Below are 17,116 nucleotides of genomic sequence, written 5' to 3' on the forward strand. Positions count from 1 at the left end.
GAGCCCCCGCAGAACCGAGCGCGGCTCCCACCTGCGATGGCCGGGGCCGCCTCCGAGCTCCGCCGCCGCCTCACCGGGCTCCGGCCGCTGCTGCCGCCGCTCCCGGGCCCGCACAGACGCTCCGGCAATGGCGGCTCTCCTGCCCCACGGCCGCCCTGGGGGCGCCAGCGGGGCCGGGCTTGTCCCCGCTCTGCCCAATCAGAGCGCGCCAGAACCATGAGTGACGGCAGCAGCAGCCAATCGCAGCCAGCAGCGGGCTCTGCACACGGCACAGCCCCGCCCCGCGCTCTCAGGGCCCCCCGGGCTGTGTGAGGGGAAGGGCGGACATGAGGAACAGCCCTGGAACGGGCCCGGCCCGAGCTGCCATTGAGCTCCGGATACAAAGTTCTCCGCAGCTCCCGGCCCGCCTTTCCCAGCCCTGGGTGTTCGGTGGCTCCGGCTCAGCGGGAAGCCCTAGCCTCTTTTCTCCACCTCTAATTAGGAGCATCAGTGCATTGTTGGGATTTTCCCCAAAAAGGGAAAACTGCCTCAAATCCCTGTGGATGAGTGTGGGAGGAGAGAGATTTCTGGCAGAAAACTCCAAAAACTCAGAGCAGGATCATGAGAATTAAATGAAAACCCTTAAAACCAGCTCCCCTCACCCCTCCCTTCTCCCAGCTGTGCCTCCTCCCCCGGCAGTGCAGGGACACAGGGAATGGGGCCATGGTCACTCCATCCCCCGGGGCTTTTCCCCCTGCTCAGGGACAGGAGTCGTTCCCCTGCTGCACCCTGGGCTCTCTCCCACCGGAGACTTCTCCAGGAACTTCTCCAAGCTGAGTCCATCCCATGAGGAACAGCCCCCTCACAGTGCTGCAGCGTGGGTCACTCTGCCATGGGGTCAGTCCTTCTGAAAAGAATAGGCAAGGAGAGCAGCTCCTTTTTAATGCCTTTATTGAGGTCAGATCTAGGTGGGGGAGCTCGACCACTGCTGTTCCCAATGGACAACCCAGAAAAGGAGGTGTTCAACTTTGCAACAAGGCAGAGATGGGGATTCCATCTTCAGGAGAGTCTCTAGGAAGACGCTGGTTCATTGTAAACCTAGGGTAGTCATGGATAGTAAATGTCGTGTAGTTATAACAACAAGGTCCGGAACATCAGTCAGTTGCTCAATGTTCTCCCTTGCTCCTCAGTGTAGTTTGGAGTCCAGTTTGTGCCATGGCTCGCTGATTCTTGGGGTCTTGGGATGTTAATCCCACTTCCCCTGGGTGCTACCCCCCATGGGAGTTCGGCTCATCTACACACTGGGTGCTGTCATCGGTGCCATTGGGGGGTGCCGGGAGCAGCAGAGGCAATAGACAAGGCCAGGTGGCATTAACAAGGCTGGTACAACAATATTGGTATTTACTAAACATGACACAACATGAGGTATATTAACAAAGAAGGCCCCTTACAGTGACAACATTCTACTCTTCAAACTGTAAAACATCTTTGTGTACTGATCAGGAGGTTACAATTTATTCTTTACAATCCTGATGCTGAATGTCTCCTTAGGAGGTCTGGTCACAGAGAAGAATGAGCCCCTTTTGGGCTGCCCCTGTTTGGACAACCTGCTCCTCACCCCGAGCCTCAGCATGTCTGACATCGCCCACCTGGGACTGACATCCCAAAGCATTCTCAGACAGGGTAAAAGGGGCCACTTTGGGGTCTATGGAGACTTTTCTGGGGAACATTTGGGGCAGTCTCAGGTCTGGGAAGGGAATTTAGAGAGCACCTGGGGGTCTGGAGGACATTTGGGGGAGCCGGGTGGGCACATGGAGGAGCACATAAGGATTCTGTGGGACAATTCGGAGTCAGGAGGAACACTTGGGGGTCCAGGGAAACACCTGGAAGTCAGGGAGGGGAATCTGGGGACCCTTCGGGGTCCGGGCGGGCGCTTGGGGGGGCTGTACCAGGGCTCCATGGGGCGCGGGGGATGATGGGAGCTGTAGGCGCCCTTATAATATGGTTTAAAGGTGCCGCGGAGCATCACGGGAGTTGTAGGCACTGCTCCAAAATCCCACGGAATTATTCATGTCTCCTCAAAATCCCTCAAAATTCAAATAAAATCCCACAAAATTTCTTAAATCTTCTCAAAACCCTACTAATTCCAGAAACATCCCACAAAATCTCCACAAATTTCTACAAAATCTGAGAAAAATGCCTCAAAAATCTTCAAGTCTCCTCAATATCCCAAAAATTCCAACAAAAATCCCACAAAATTCCCTAGATCTTGTAAAAACCCTACCAAATCCCAAAAACATCCCAGAAAATCTCCTCCAATTTCCACACAATCTAAGAAAAATTCCAGAAATCATGAAAATCTCCACAAAATTTTAGAAACATCCCACAAAATTCCAGAAAAAATCCCACAAAATTCCCTAAATTGTCTCCAAACCCCCCAAAATTCCAGAAACATCCCACAAAATCATTACAAATTTCCACAAAAATCTACAAAAAATCCCTCAAAATTCTTCAAGTCTCCTCAATAGCCCACAACATTATACAAAAATCCCACGAAATTCCCGAAATCTACTCAAAACTCTACCAAATTCACCAAAAATCCCACAAAATTATTAGAAATTTCCAGACAATCTAGAAAAATACCTCAAAATTCTTCATGTCTTCTTAAAATCCCACAAAATTCCACAAAAATCCCACAAAATACCACAGAAATCCTACCAAATTCCTGAAACACCCCACAAAATTCTAGAAACATCCCACAAAATTCCAAAAATCTTCTCAAAATCCCACCAAAGACCAGAAACATCCCAAAAAATCTCCTCTAATTTCCATAAAATCTAAGAGAAATCCCTCAAAATTCTTGAAAATCCCCACAAAATTCCAGAAAAATCCCACAAATTTCCAGAACATCCCACAAAATCATTACAAATCACCTCAAAATCTAGAAAAATACCTTAAAATTCTTCATGTCTCCTCAAAAGCATTCAAAATTCCACAAAATCCCACAAAATCCCACAGAAATCCTACCAAATTCCAGAAACATCCCACAAAATTCCAGAAACATCCCACAAAATTCCAGAAACATCCCTCAAAATCCCCTAAACCTTCTCAAAACCCCACCAAATTCCACAAACATCCCACAAAATCTCCTCCAATTTTCACACAATCTAAGAAAAATCTTTCAAAACTCTTCAAGTCTCCTCAAATACCACAAAATTCCACAAAAATCCACAAAAGTTGCTAAATCTTCTCAAAACCCTACCAAATTCCAGAAACATCCCACAAAATCTTTACAAATTTCCACACAATCTAAGAAAAATCCTTCAGAATTCTTCAAGCCTCCTCAAAACTCCACAACATTCCAAAAAAATCCTACAAAATTCCAGAAACATGCCAAAAAATTCCAGAAATATCTGACTCTTTAAATTTTCAGAAAATCCCACAAAATTCTTGAAAAGCATCATGGAACTGTGAAAAAATCCCACAAAATTCCCTAAATCTACTCAAAACCCCACCAAATTCCAGAAACATCCCACAAAACTTCCACAAATTTCCACAGAATCTAAGAAAAATCCCTCAAAATTCTTCAAGTCTCCACAAAATCCCACAAAATTCTACAAAAATCCCACAAAATTCTACAAAAATCCCACAAAATACCACAGAAATCCTACCAAATTCCTAAAATATCCCACAAAATTTCAGAAACATCCCACAAAAATTCCCAAAATCTTCTCAAAATCCCACCAAATATCAGAAACATCCAAAAAATCTCCTCTCATTTCCACAAAATCTAAGAAAAATCCCTCAAAATTCTTGAAGTCTCCTCAAAATCCTTTAAAATTCCACAAAAATCCCACAAAATTTCAGAAACATCCCCAAAAATTCCAGAAACATCCCACAAAATTCTATAAATCTTCTCAAAACCCTACCAAATTCCAGAAACATCCCACAAACTCTCCACAAATTTCACCAAAATCTAAGAAAAATCCCTTAAAATTCTTCATGTCTTCTCAAAATCACACAAAATTCCACAAAAATCCCACAAAATACCACAGAAATTGTACGAACTTCCAGAAACATCCCAAAAAATTCCAGAAACATTCCACAAAATCTAAGAAAAATCTTCGCAAAATCCCACCACATTCCAGAAACATCCCAAAAAATCTCCTGTAATTTACATAAAATCTATGAAAAATCCCGCAAAAGTCTTGAAAATCCCCACAAAATTCCAGAAAAATCCCACAAAATTCCAGAAACATCCCACAAAATTCCCTAAACCTTCTCAATCCCTACCAAATTCCAGAAAATCCCACAAAATCATTACAAATTTCCACACAATCTAGAAAAATAGCTCAAAATTCTTCATGTCTTTTCAAAATTTTTCAAAATACCACAAAATCCCACAAAATCCCACAGAAATCCACAAATTTCCAGAAACATCCCACAAAATTCTCTAAACCTCCTCAAAATCCCACAAAATTCCACAAACATCCCACAAAATCTCCAATTTCCACACAATCTATGAAAAATGTTTCAAAATTCTTCCAGTCTCCTCAAAATCCCACAAAATTTCACAACAATCCACAAAATTCCAGAAACATCCCACAAAAACTCCACAAATTTTGACAAAATCTAGGAAAAATCCCTGAAAATTCTTCAAGTCTCTTCAAAATTGCACAAAATTCCACAACATTCCAAAAAAAATCCCACAAAATTCCAGAAACATTTCCCAAAATTGTTTAAATTTTCCCAATATTCCACAAAATTCAAGAAAAATCCGTCAAAATCCAAGATAATCCCACAATGTTCAAGAAAAATCCTTCAAAATTATTCGAATTTTTTCAAAATCCCATAAAATTCCTGAAACAGCCCATGAAATTACTGAAAAAAAAAAACCCTAAATCTTCTCAAAACCCTACCAAATTCCAGAAACAACCCACATAATCTCCACAAATATCACCAAAATCTAAGAAAAATCCCTCAAAATTCTTCATGTCTTCTCAAAATCACACCAAAGCCCATAAAAATCCAACAGAATTTTATAAACATCCCACAAAATCTCGACAATTGCCCCAACATACCAAAAAAATCGCACAAAATTCCAGAAACATCCCACAAAATCTCCTCAATATCCCACAAAACTCAAGAAAAATCCCAAAAAGTTTTAGAAACATCCTACAAAATTCCCTAAATCTTCTCAAAACCCTACCAAATTCCAGAAACATCCCACAAAATTCCACAAAATCTAAGAAAAATCCCTCAAAATTCTTCAAGACTTCTCAATTTTTCACTACATTCCAGAAAAATCCCACGAAATTCCAGAAACATCCCACAAAATCTTTACAAATTTCCACAAAATCTAAGAAAAATACCTCAAAATTTTTCAAGTCTCCTCAATATCCCACAAAATTCCACAAAAATCCCACGAAATTCCAGAAACCTCCCACAAAATCTCCTCAATATCCCACAAAATTCCACAAAAATTCCACAAGTATCTCAGAAAATTCCAGAAAAATCTGATGAAATGGTTAGCGTTCAGGAACACACATAATCACAAATGATTATATGCAGGTGCTTTATTAAGAGATCTGGGTGTCAGGGGTACACATATCCAAATCTGACCCATCTTGGTTTTGAGTTGAACATGTTTTATACTCTAGCATTATATAACTTACATATTATTAAACTTACATTGTTCTATTGTATGCATTGTTTTTACCCAAGCATGGATTTCTCCTGGTAACCCCCAGCCCCCTAACATTGTTCCTCGTGTTCTTTAAACAATAATTATATCCAGTCATATCTAACAATTGTATCATGATCATCTACCGATTACACAGGTGCAGTTGGACCTGATCTTTAGCAAGTACAAGGCCTAACATTTCCCAGGGCCAACTTTTCCAAGGCCTTTCCAAACCTAACTTTCTTTCTAAGTCCCCAAATTTTCTACCATTTTGAGATCTTTTACTATCACTTACAGGACTTGTGCTCCAGAGCCCTCACCAGCCTTGTTGCCCTTCTCTGGACATGCTCCAGCCCATCCATGGCCTTCCTAAATTGGGGGCCCAGAACTGGACACAGCACTCGAGGTGCTGCCCAACCAGTGCAGAGTAGAGGGGAGGAATCCCTGCCCTGCTCCTGCTGGCCACACTGTTCCTGATCCAGGCCAGGAGCCATTTGCCTTCTTGGCCACCTGGGCACACTGCTGGCTCATGCCCAGCCTGCTGTCCATCAGTGCCCCAGGTCTCTTTCTGCCTGGCTGCTGTCCAGCCACTCTGTCCCCAGCCTGTAGCACTGCAGGGGTTGTTGTGGCCAAAGTGCAGGACCTGACATTTGGACTTGTTAAACCTCACCTTGTTGGGTTTGGGCCCTGGATCCAGCCTGTCCAGGTCCCTGTACAGAGCCCTCCTACCCTGCAGCACATCAACACTCCCAGCCAACCTGGTGTCAACCACGGTTCCATGGGGCCCTAGAGTGTCACAGTGGTCTCCAGGATTCCATGAAGCCTCCCAGCAATCCAATTTTGGATCATACTGGGACTGACTGGACTCATACTGGGATATCTGAGAATGACTGGGAACACACCATGCACATCATCCCCCATACTGGGGGTGACTGGGAGCAACTGGGAGCATGTTGGGAGCCAGTGCTATCATACTGGGACTGACTGGATTGATCTAGTCAGAGGCAAATGGGACCGTACTGGGAATGCTGCCATGTGACAAGGATCATACTGGAGCTAACTGGGCTCATACTGGTGTTGAAAAGGAACAGCTGGGATCTCTGAACACCAAAGGTTCCTTTCCTGCTCACTGAAGAAGGAGCTTCCCAGTATCCATGTGTGAGGGGACCTTCATCTGAGCCAGACGCTGTTAGGAGAAAAAGCTGCCTCTGCGGGAAAATCCCACACAACAAGTCAATGCCAACAGAAAGCATTTTACTTTCACAACTTCCCTCCTGGAGTCACAGTCCTTTTGGATCACACAGCAAGCAAGAGAACGGCACAAAATACAAGGCTGTGTCCAGTTTTTGGCTGGGTGAGCAAACGGAAGGAGTGCCAGGATCTGCTGCCACAGACTCTCCTCTTGGGGAACAGAACCCCCCCAGGCTCCATTTCAAATGCTGTGCACACCCTGCTGGCTACAAACAACCCCTTTTCTAAGAAGTTGTTGGCAGGAGCACTCCCAAATGAATGGTATCTTAATGGCAATTTTCTTTCAAAATCACCTCTATTCCAAAGGAAGAACAGAAAGCCCAGAGCAAACCCAAAGGCACATATGGTGCACCTGGGGAAATCCTCGATTCAGGGGCCCAGTGGGTTAAAAAATACCCATAAGAAGCCACAGAGTCCTAAGTGTGAACTGCAGCAACCACTTGCTGGATCATTTTGGCTGTGCTGCACATGTCCACAGATTGTCTGTCCCCCTGCAAGGACAGAAGGACACTGGTTAAGGGCTGGGCTGGCTGCTGAGAATGCCTCGGGCAGGAGGATCCTCAGGCTATGATCAGGCACCCAGAGCCGCTCTGACACTGAGGCCTCTGTGTCCCACAGCAATGGGAACACCACAAGGACATGGCAACGTTCCTGTGACATCACAGCAGTAGCTCCCCCAAAAACTGCCTGGAAGGTTCTCCTGGGTCACCAAGGAGCACAAAGGATCCTCAGAGGGCACAACCTATTGCTCAAGGGATCCAAGAGGAACTCAGAAAATGCAGCAAATGAGGACACCCCACAACCCAGCCTGAACACTGAGAAGGAACAAAGATGTGAGCAAACCAAAGGAAGTACAACTTTTGGTCACTGATGCTTCTGACTAAAACCAGCAAGGCTTGTTCCATCTGGGATCTTTGTTCTAGTTCTAGAAACAAGCAAGGTTCTCTGCCGTAAATGTACAGAAAGCGGGAACTTGGGGGAAAGAAGGCTGAGAGTGCCAAAGCCTTGTGTGACTTCTTGGACATCTTGTGGCTGAGGGTGTCCAAGGCAATGGACTCTCAAGCGGGGTCCCTGCCCTCCCAACTGACAGCTGCCATCTCTCCTTCAGCCCCATGTGTGTCTCCAACAACCTCCTGTCAAGGGCCTCCATCCACACATTCCATCACCAGCCACAGATCCTCATCCACGAGGTCACCCAGCATCCTTGAGGCCACAGCAGGGAGTGCTCCTGGCATCTGGTAGAGCACTGTGGCTTTCCTGGAATCCTTCTGGTGTCTGTGGCTGAGAGGAGTGGGGTGGATGGAACCAGGATGGGTCACAGATCAGCAGCCCCACTGCAAGCAGTGCTTTCTCCTGCTGTGTGGGGACCGTGGGGTGACTGATATTGGGACTCCTCTGGCTTTGGCTCCTGCAGACCACACAGTGGGTCAGACACTGAGGGAAGGGGTCTCATGGAAACCTGGCACAGGCATTTCTCTTTGGAGAAGGGGTTCTGCAGGGAGAAAGGAGAAGAAGAGACTTTCCTGTCTGCTGAGATTCACCCTCCTCTTTCAGCAGCCATACCACAGTCCATCAGTACCAGAGTTCATAGGATCACTTCCATGCCAGGGAGCACAAGGCACTCAAAACTGAACCCTGCCAGAGCCCAGCCCTGCCTGCCCATTTGGAGGGTGTGGGGGAATGGAATTTCAACAGGAGTTGACCTGCAATGATACTTTGCCACTTGTGGGTTTCTCACAGCCTTAGAAGGAGTGCGAGATCTCTGTCCCCAACACCTGCTCACCCTTCAAGTGCACACACGTGCCTGGGGGCAATTCAGGTTCACTGGAGTGGTGGCTGCTTCCCTTTGAAACAGGAGCTGTTGCCTTTTCTGTTGCCCTTAACTCCCTTCTACCTATTAGAAAGTGGGTGAGTAAAGGAAATGACCCTGGAGGAAGGGGACCAGAACCTTGGAAAAAGATGAAACATCTTTTGTCTGAATTACAAATAAAATCTAATTCATTTATTTTTTTAGGACGAATCTATTACTACAAACAAAAACATGTTCCTGGGCTGATTGTTGGGATTCAGGGCTTTATTTCTTGTTCTTGTTGTTATTATTATTTATTAGTATTACTTTTCACTGTCAAGACTTTTAAATCTTAGACACGAATAAAAATGGCTGGATGTCACACACTGGGAAAATTCCCTTGCTTTTCCCACCAGAATTAAACTGTACACTCAACTCCAAGTTGCCAGTGGATTCTAAAGATGGAAATTCCTGTTAATGGTGGGTTTAGTGTGGTTTGGAGATGTGGAAGTGTCTCATCCTTTCCCAGAGGTGCCCCAAGTCCACTCTGCTGCCACGTCTGCACTCGCGGCCCCTCACGGCTGCTCTGCCCTGGGGACATGGTGGGGACCCCTCCTGCCAGGGCTGAGGCTCCTCATGGCCCCTCACAGCCCCTCATGGCCCCATAGACCCTCTCATTGCCCCATAGAACCTCTCTTGGCCTCTCACAGCCCCTCATGGCCCCACAGGACCTCTCATGGACCCTCACATCCTCTCACAGCCCCTCACAGCCCCTCACAGCCCCAGGGGCTCCTCCCAAAGGAGAAAGGGTCAGGCCCTGCTCCTTCTCCTTTTATTTTGGTCCCTTCACAGCACCAAGTAAAGAAAGGCTGAATGGAGCCTTTCCCCAGCGTTTCCCTCGGGGTTCATTGCGGGCTGAAGCTCTGTGCTGGCGCTGGCCCCAGTGCCAACATCCCTGCAGCCCCCAAGGCCTTTGCTGTCCCCCCGTGTCCATTCCCTGTCCCCAAGTCCCGCCCGGCTCTGGCAGCAGCAGCAGCCGCAGCGCAGCGGGCGCCGGCCCGGCCCGGCCGGGGCTCCCGGCCAGGAGCAGCAGCAGCACCGGCCCTTCCCACCTGCTCCTGCCTCGGCTTCCCAGGGCTTTTCCCAGGGCAGTTCTGGACTACAGCAACAATCCCCCACAAACAGCCCTGATTCCTCAGGGCCCGGCTCTGCTGCCCTCAGCCAGCCCTCAGAGGAAGAAAGGATTGGGTTCCAGCGCTGTTTTCAGCACTGTTTTACTCACCCTGAGGTGACAGCAGGAGGCTGTTGGTGCCTTTGCCTTGGCAATTGTAGATCCCGGCTGCTCTTGCCCCTCTTCTGCTTGCCACTTGAATTTTAGCAGTACAGCTGCAATTGCCTCTTTTAATCAGTGCTATCCACTGTGCTTTTGTCACAGGGAACTCAGGATTTTTGTTTCTGGCATCATGATCAGTAGAGATCAAAATGCTCCCAACTCCCTGAGTACAAAATCAAGGAGAATTAAAGCCACACAGGTCACATTTGCAGTGCTCAAACACAGCCCTCTTGCTGCTGCTGCTGCTGAAATAGAATCAACTGACAGAGGCCATCACAGAAATTGCCTCTGCAGTGGCAAATAAAATGAAGAAATCCAGCAGGAGAAAGAAATACTAGAACTTCCCAACTCTATTCATTGTTTCTTCTGAGCAGCAGAAGAAAAAGGAACAGGGCACCTTTCAGGCAGTCCCACAAGCTCAGGGTTCTCATTTCATGGGGAATCTGAGATGCAATTGGCCTTTTTAAAAGGATAGAAGCAAAGGGAATGAATTGGGAATGATTAGGAAAAAATGACCCTTCTTACACACAAAGTTCACCAAGTCATTCCCTGCATTTCTCCTTTTCACAGTCTTTCTGTCATCCACTGAGAGGTCCAGCTTATCATGTTCTGATGCTTCTCATCAACTGATTGTGCTCTTGATTTCTACCACTGCAAGAGATGTGGAATCATCTAAACTGAACACAGAAACAAACACCCTCTGTCAGCCCATCTTCATGTTCCAGATCACTTTCAAGATGTCCATGGGGCTATTGGAATGATTAGCTCTCCACTGCTGGCTGCAGGCTCTGGAGATTCTTTCTCCACATTCAGCCAGGCATGTATTCCCCAACAATTCCTGGTACCTCATCATGTTTTCTTTGGCTAGAAGAGTAACAGTGAAAACCTTACCAATGGCACAACTCCACTGTCCAGAAGGAAAAGAAAGAACAAGTTGTCAAGTTCTTCAAATATTTGTCCTGCTTTGCTGCAAGAGTTGTGCTGCAGTCACTGTGTGGGAAGCCAAGAGAAGCTGCAGCTGGGGGCACATCTTGTGACAGGAGCTGTGCCTTCTTCTCCAGGACAGGTTTTTGGAAAGAACAGACAGGACTGGGGAGAAGATTCTGGGAAAATTGAAACAACCTTTTTATGAAATGAAAATAAAATCAAAAGAAACAACCAATATGTTTTTCTCTATTTTTCTCTATTTATTTTTATGTTTCTCTTTTCCATCTTGCACTTTCTCCATCCCATTCATTCCAAATGGAGCTCACCTCTAAGATCTGAGACTTGGCAAGTTTTAGACACTGTAAAATACCATGAGCTATACGCAGTTTGCCTTCCCCTGTTTAATTGGAAAGCAATGCTGGAGACACAACTGCAGTGCTTGGTTCAGGTACAACTTCTGCATTCAGGGAATGTGCTCAGATGGTGTCTGACCCTCAGCAGGGACGAGGCACAGCAGCAACCAAGGGCATTCCTGTGCCCCTGTGCAGGAGTCAAGACTCTGGCTCTTGGCTCAACAAGGGAAAGTTCCCGTGTTTGGCCAGGCTCAGGGGCTGCCTGGGGAGCGCGGGGCTCGGGGCGGGGCCGAGCGGGCAACGGACAAACGGACACGGGGACAAACGGTCCCGGTGCTTCAGTTGCAGCGGCAGCAGCAGCGGCAGCGGCAGCAGCGGCGGCAGCGGCAGCAGCGGCGGCAGCAGCAGCAGTGGAAGCAGCGAAAGCAGCCAATTTATCAATTTTCTGTCTCTCCTCTCCCTTTCCCACTGTCCCACATTCCCTCCGGGTCTCCCTTTTCCTACGTCCCCTCCTCTTCCAGGTTCCCTCTCCCCGTGCCCGCCCGGGCCATGCCCCCGGCCCGCCCCCGGCCCCGCCCACGGGCCCTTGCGGGGCTGCCCCGGCCCCGGCCCCGTCCGCGGCCGTCCCGCCGTGGTCTCGCCTCCGCCCGGCTCTGGCTGTGCTGGCGCTGGCGCTGCTGGGCGGGCATCATTGCCTGGGGCTGGGGCGGAATCGCTGCCCTTTGGCTCCGCCTGGCCCGATCCCGGCCCCGGCCCCGATGCAGGCTCCGGCCCCGGCCCCGGCCCTGCCCCCGGCCCCGGCCCTGCCCCCGGCCCCGGCTCCTCCCGGGGCCCGCGGAGGACACAGGCGGCGCGGCCGCTGCCGCCGCCTCCGCTGCGGCTTCCCCGGCCCGAGCTCCGCCGCTCAGCAGCGCGGCCGCTGGCCCCGAGCCGCCGCTGCCGCGTTCCAATGAGGGAACGCCTGCGGATGCCCGGCCCGGGGAGGTCGGGGAGCGCTCGGGGGCCGTTCCTGGCCCCGGGTCGAGCGCTGATGGCCGCGACTCGCCGCCAGGGAAGGCGCAGGAGGCCCTGCAGCAGCGCTACAAGCTGGGCCCGCTGCTGGGGCGCGGCGGCTTCGGCAGCGTCTTCGCGGCCACGCGACTCTTGGACGGTGCCCCGGTGAGCGGTGGGCAGAGGAGGAGGAGGAGGAGGAGGAGGGGGCGGAGGAGATGGCGGGGGTGCGGCGGGGCGGGCAGCGAGCTCAACCCTCTGCTGCTCCTTGCTCACAGGTGGCCATCAAATGCGTGCCGCGGGATCGCGTCCGGCTCTGGGGCGAGCTGGTGAGTGAGCGGGGCCAGCGGCAGAAGCCGGGGCGTGCCGGGCAGGGATGAGCCGGGGCCCGGCAGGGTGGGAGCCGCCGAGAGCCCTGCGGGGAGAGCGGGTGTGGGGTGAGCGAGGTGTGCAGAGCATCCCGGGCTGGCTGAGGGGTCCCAGAGCCCTGGCATGGCCTCAGCCCCACTGACAGCACCGTGCTCCTCCCGCAGCCCGACGGCACCCGTGCTCCCCTGGAGATCGTGCTGCTGGACAGGGTGTCCTCTGGCTGTGCTGCAATCATTCAGCTGCTGGAGTGGCTTGAGCTCCCCGACAGCTTCGTGTTAGTGTTGGAGCGTCCAGAGCGGTGCCAGGACCTCTCGCATTTGCTGGCGGAGCGGAGGTTCCTGCCGGAGGAGGAGGCGCGGGGGCTGTTTAGGCAGCTGCTGGAGGCCGTGCAGCACTGCACCAGCTGCGGGGTCCTGCACAGGGACATAAAACCGGAGAACATCCTGCTCGACCTGGCCACAGGGCAGCTGAAATTGATCGACTTTGGCTGTGGCGCCTTCCTGCAAGACACAGCCTACACCCAGTTTGCAGGTGAGCCCTGGCAGGGGATGCTCCTGGCCATCTCATGGCCCAGCCTGGGTGTGGCACCGGGGATTCCCCGTGTTGCTGCCAGGATGGGATTAATGCTTGAGCCAAATTGATTTGAATGGGGGTGTGAGGGGGGCCAGCTCCCAGCCCTGCCAACAGCCTTCAGCACCCACTGTGCCCTGGTCTGGGGCTGGGACAGCCAGCCTGTCAAAAACCCCCATGGGGGTAGCAGAGGGCAGGGGTCTGACCCCATGCCCCAGAGAGTTTGGTGCGTCAGCGAGGAAGGGCTTGAACTCCTCTGCTCCCCACGTTTGCCTTGGCTTATTAACAATTTTTTGGAGGCCATGCAGGCAGGGAGGAGAGTGTGTTTTTCTCTACCATGGGGTGGGTTTTTATTTGCTTATCATGGTTGGGCCTCCCCAGTGCTTCTGCTGCCCTCTTCCAGCAGCAGTAGCTTCTTTTCCAGCCCTGGGTTTGTAGCCAAGTCCCAGGTGCTGGCGAGAGGGCAGTGGGTCACCCCGTGTGCCGCTGGGGCAGCCCCCACATGCCCAGGGATGCTGGGGCGAGGCTCTGGGAGCAGCAGCATCTCCCTGATGAGCTCCATCTGTGTTCCACAGGAACCCTGTCCTACAGCCCACCTGAGTGGATCCACCAGCAACGCTACCATGGCCAGGCAGCAACAATCTGGTCCCTGGGCCTCCTGCTATACCAGCTGGTCATCGGGAAGCACCCATTCATGAGGGGCCAGCAGATGATCTGGGGACGGATCTTGTTCCCACGACGGCTCTCCCAAGGTGAATCCTCATCTCTGGGCACAGGAGGAACACCGGGCTTGGGAGACAGCAGCGGGCTCATGAGCATCCTGCTCTGGCAGCTGCTGAGGAGGTGGCACATGTCCTGCTCTCCTGCAAACAGTGAATCCATGGGGAGGTTTAGGCCCAGCTCTGGGCACACCCAGCATGGCCTGGGCATTGCAAGGGGGCGGCAACTTCTCCAACTGACTGCTGATTCCTGGTTTCTCTCTTCAGAATGCCAAGATATTATTAAGAGGTGTTTGTCCATGCAACCCTTGGACAGGCCATCCTTAGAAGACCTTTTCCGCCATCCTTGGATGCAGGGTGTTCATCTGCCCTAGGAGATGGGAGAGATCCACATGCACAGTTGGATCCAAGGGCCTGGCAGGTAACAGCTCCACACATTTCTTGGCAATCGGGGGCAAAGCAAACCAGGCTGTTTTTGTCCTGCCTGTAGCTCTGAGCAGGGGTCATCAGAAGGGAACACACAGCTCTTGGGCTGAAGCTGAGCTGGACACCTGGTGTGGCAAGCACTGCTGGCCACCATTCCCCCTGGTTTTGCTTGTCTGCTTCACTGATGGCTGGGACCCTGGACAGAGCACTGACAGCCTGGTCTGGCCCGTAGGCAAGGAGAAGGAGCCCCTGGAGAAGTTGTTATCAGGTGGGGCTGCTGCTGGAGACACCAAGGGCAACCTCAAGGATGGCAATCTCTTCCTCCATCTGGCCAGCTGAAGATGATGGATTTCAATTCTGGCATGTCTTCTTCAAAGACTCGCTCCACGCCCAATTTGCAGGTGAGTCCACAGCCAGGGGATGCTCCCAGATCTGGGCATGGCACAGCCTGGCCAGCACCAAAGGTTCCCCCCTTGGCTGGGGTGGATGCAACCAATTCTTCAGTTGGCTGCCAAGCTGCTTTTTGTCTCTGGGCAGCTGCTGAGGGGCTGGATCTGCCGTGGCTGGCTGCAGGCTGGGCACATGTCCTGCCCTCCTGCTCTGCTCCCAGAGGCAGCAGTGATGGGCAGCTTTGGGCCCAGCTCTGAGCACGACCAGCATGGCCTGGGCACCGCGGGTGGCTGGGACAAGGGGACAGGAGCCTGCAGCTGACGGGCTGTTTCTGGTTTCTCTCTTTGCAGCCGGGCTCTGCGGATGCTGAGGCTGCTCTGGGCTCTGCCAGGGCTCTGCTGGGCTCAGCCCCAGGCACAGCTGGGCTCAGTCTGCCCTCACATTGCTCTGACAGCTTTGCATCACACGAGCCCGTTCCCAGCACACCGCCTGAGCTTTCTGCTTTTGCAGGTGAGTGAGACTCTCCTGCAGGCCAAGAGATTGCTGTTAGGGACACACATCCAATTGGCAAGAAGCCAAACTCTCCACAGTCCCAGCTGAATGCCTGCATCTGCACAGGATGTTTTCTATGTCCCACTCTTCCTTTCTTTTTGGCTGGAATTGTGCAATTGCACTCTCTTCCTCCTCTAGAAGTGCCACTGCTGTGTTCCTGAGGCAGTGCAGTCTGGAGCTGATGAATGAAGAATCGCCCTTCTGCACTTCCAAACCAGCGCAAAAAGCTCTAAGTGGGACTTTGCATCTTTAAGAAACCCCTGAATGTTTGAAAGGGAATGTGCAGCTCATTCACAGGGTGAGAAGGAAGGGCATCTTCTAAAGGATTTGGGGTTTGACAGAGTTTAGATTCCCAGTGCTGCTTGGAGCTGGCAAGGCGCAAAGCAGTTTCTTCTTGCTTCACTCCAATTTCACCACAATTTAAAAGAACAATATTGGAATCAAACCCCAAAAACTTTTTCAAAAAGGTTCCTGAGGCCAGTAAGATGCATCATGCCATCAGCATGTTTACAAAGTAAATAACTGAGTTTTATGTTTCAAAAGACCAATTACGCCTTAATTCCAAGTTATAGAAGATTTTTCACTGCACACTTTTTATTTTTCACATTTTTTAGAAGATTTTTTCTTTTTCCACATTTTTCCCCTTAAAACAGAAATCATGCTATGAAAAAGAGGTGTCCTTTCCTCTTGGTTCCCGTGTGGAGCAGCTCCCTTCCCGCTGGCTGAGCTGCTCAGGCAGAGCCCGGCAGCTCCTGGCCCTGCAGGGCTGAGGCTTTTCCCCGTTGCTGGGCACAGACTGATGGAGCAGCACTGCTGAACACGGGAACACGCAGAGGGAGCAGAGCAGCTGCCTTTGCCCACCTGAAGCTCCAAGGCCAAACTCGGAGCAGGCACGGCTGGAAGAGACTCGCAGGCTCCCTGTTGGCTCTGCTGCCCCACTTGTGCCCGGCCCAGCTCTGCGTGAGGCAGAGGGAGAACAAGGGGCAGCTCCCTCCCAGCCCCAGCCCAAGGACCCCTCCAGCCCCGGGCCTTGGGGCACTGTCAGCACCCACTGCTCCAGCCATGGCTTCTGCTGGCACTGACAGCAACAACCAAACTGGGGCTGGTCCCGAGGGAGCAGCAGCAGTGCCTGGATCTGATCCCTCAGTCTGGGGCAGTGCTGGAAAAATGATCGCACCAGCAGCAGCAGCACCAGCAGCAGCAGCAGCCACAACAGCAGCAGCACCAGCAGCAGTGGCACCAGCAGTGTCAGCACCAGCAGCACCAGCAGCAGCAGTACCAGCAGCAGGAGAACCAGCAGCAGCAGCTGCACCAGAAGCAGCACGAGCAATACCAGCTTCGCCACCAGCACCAGCAGCAGCAGCACCAGCATCACCAGCAGCAGCAGCAGCCGTACCAGCAGCAGTGCCAGCAGCACCAGCAGTGCCAGCAGCATCAGAAGCAGCACTAGCAGCACCAGGACCACCAGCACCAGCAGCACCAGAAGCATCACCAACATCAGCAACACCAGCACCAACAGCAGCACCAGCACCAGCAGCACCAGTAGCACCAGGGAGCAGCACCAGCAGCAGCACCAGAAGCATCACCAACATTAGCAGCAGTACCAGCACCAGCAGCAACAGCAGTTTCAGCAGCAACAACAGCAGCAGCAGAAGCATCACCACCATCAGCAGCAGCACCAGCATCACCAGCAGCAGCAGCAGAAGCAGCAGTACCAGCAGCAGTGCCAGCAGCACCAGCAGTGCCAGTAGCATCAGAAGCAGCAGCAGCAGCACCAGGACCACC

General features: G+C 51.3%; 2 pseudogenes; one reads left to right on the forward strand and one right to left on the reverse strand.

Moving 5' to 3' along the window:
* The window catches only part of LOC131589821 (zinc finger protein 729-like), a 217,138-nt pseudogene that overhangs the window by 166,899 nt on the left and 33,123 nt on the right, over window positions 1-17,116 (reverse strand).
* LOC131589779 (serine/threonine-protein kinase pim-1-like) lies at window positions 8,515-14,388 on the forward strand (annotated as a pseudogene).

Source organism: Poecile atricapillus, chromosome 30 (genome assembly GCF_030490865.1).
Source record: "Poecile atricapillus isolate bPoeAtr1 chromosome 30, bPoeAtr1.hap1, whole genome shotgun sequence".
Classification (NCBI taxonomy): domain Eukaryota; kingdom Metazoa; phylum Chordata; class Aves; order Passeriformes; family Paridae; genus Poecile; species Poecile atricapillus.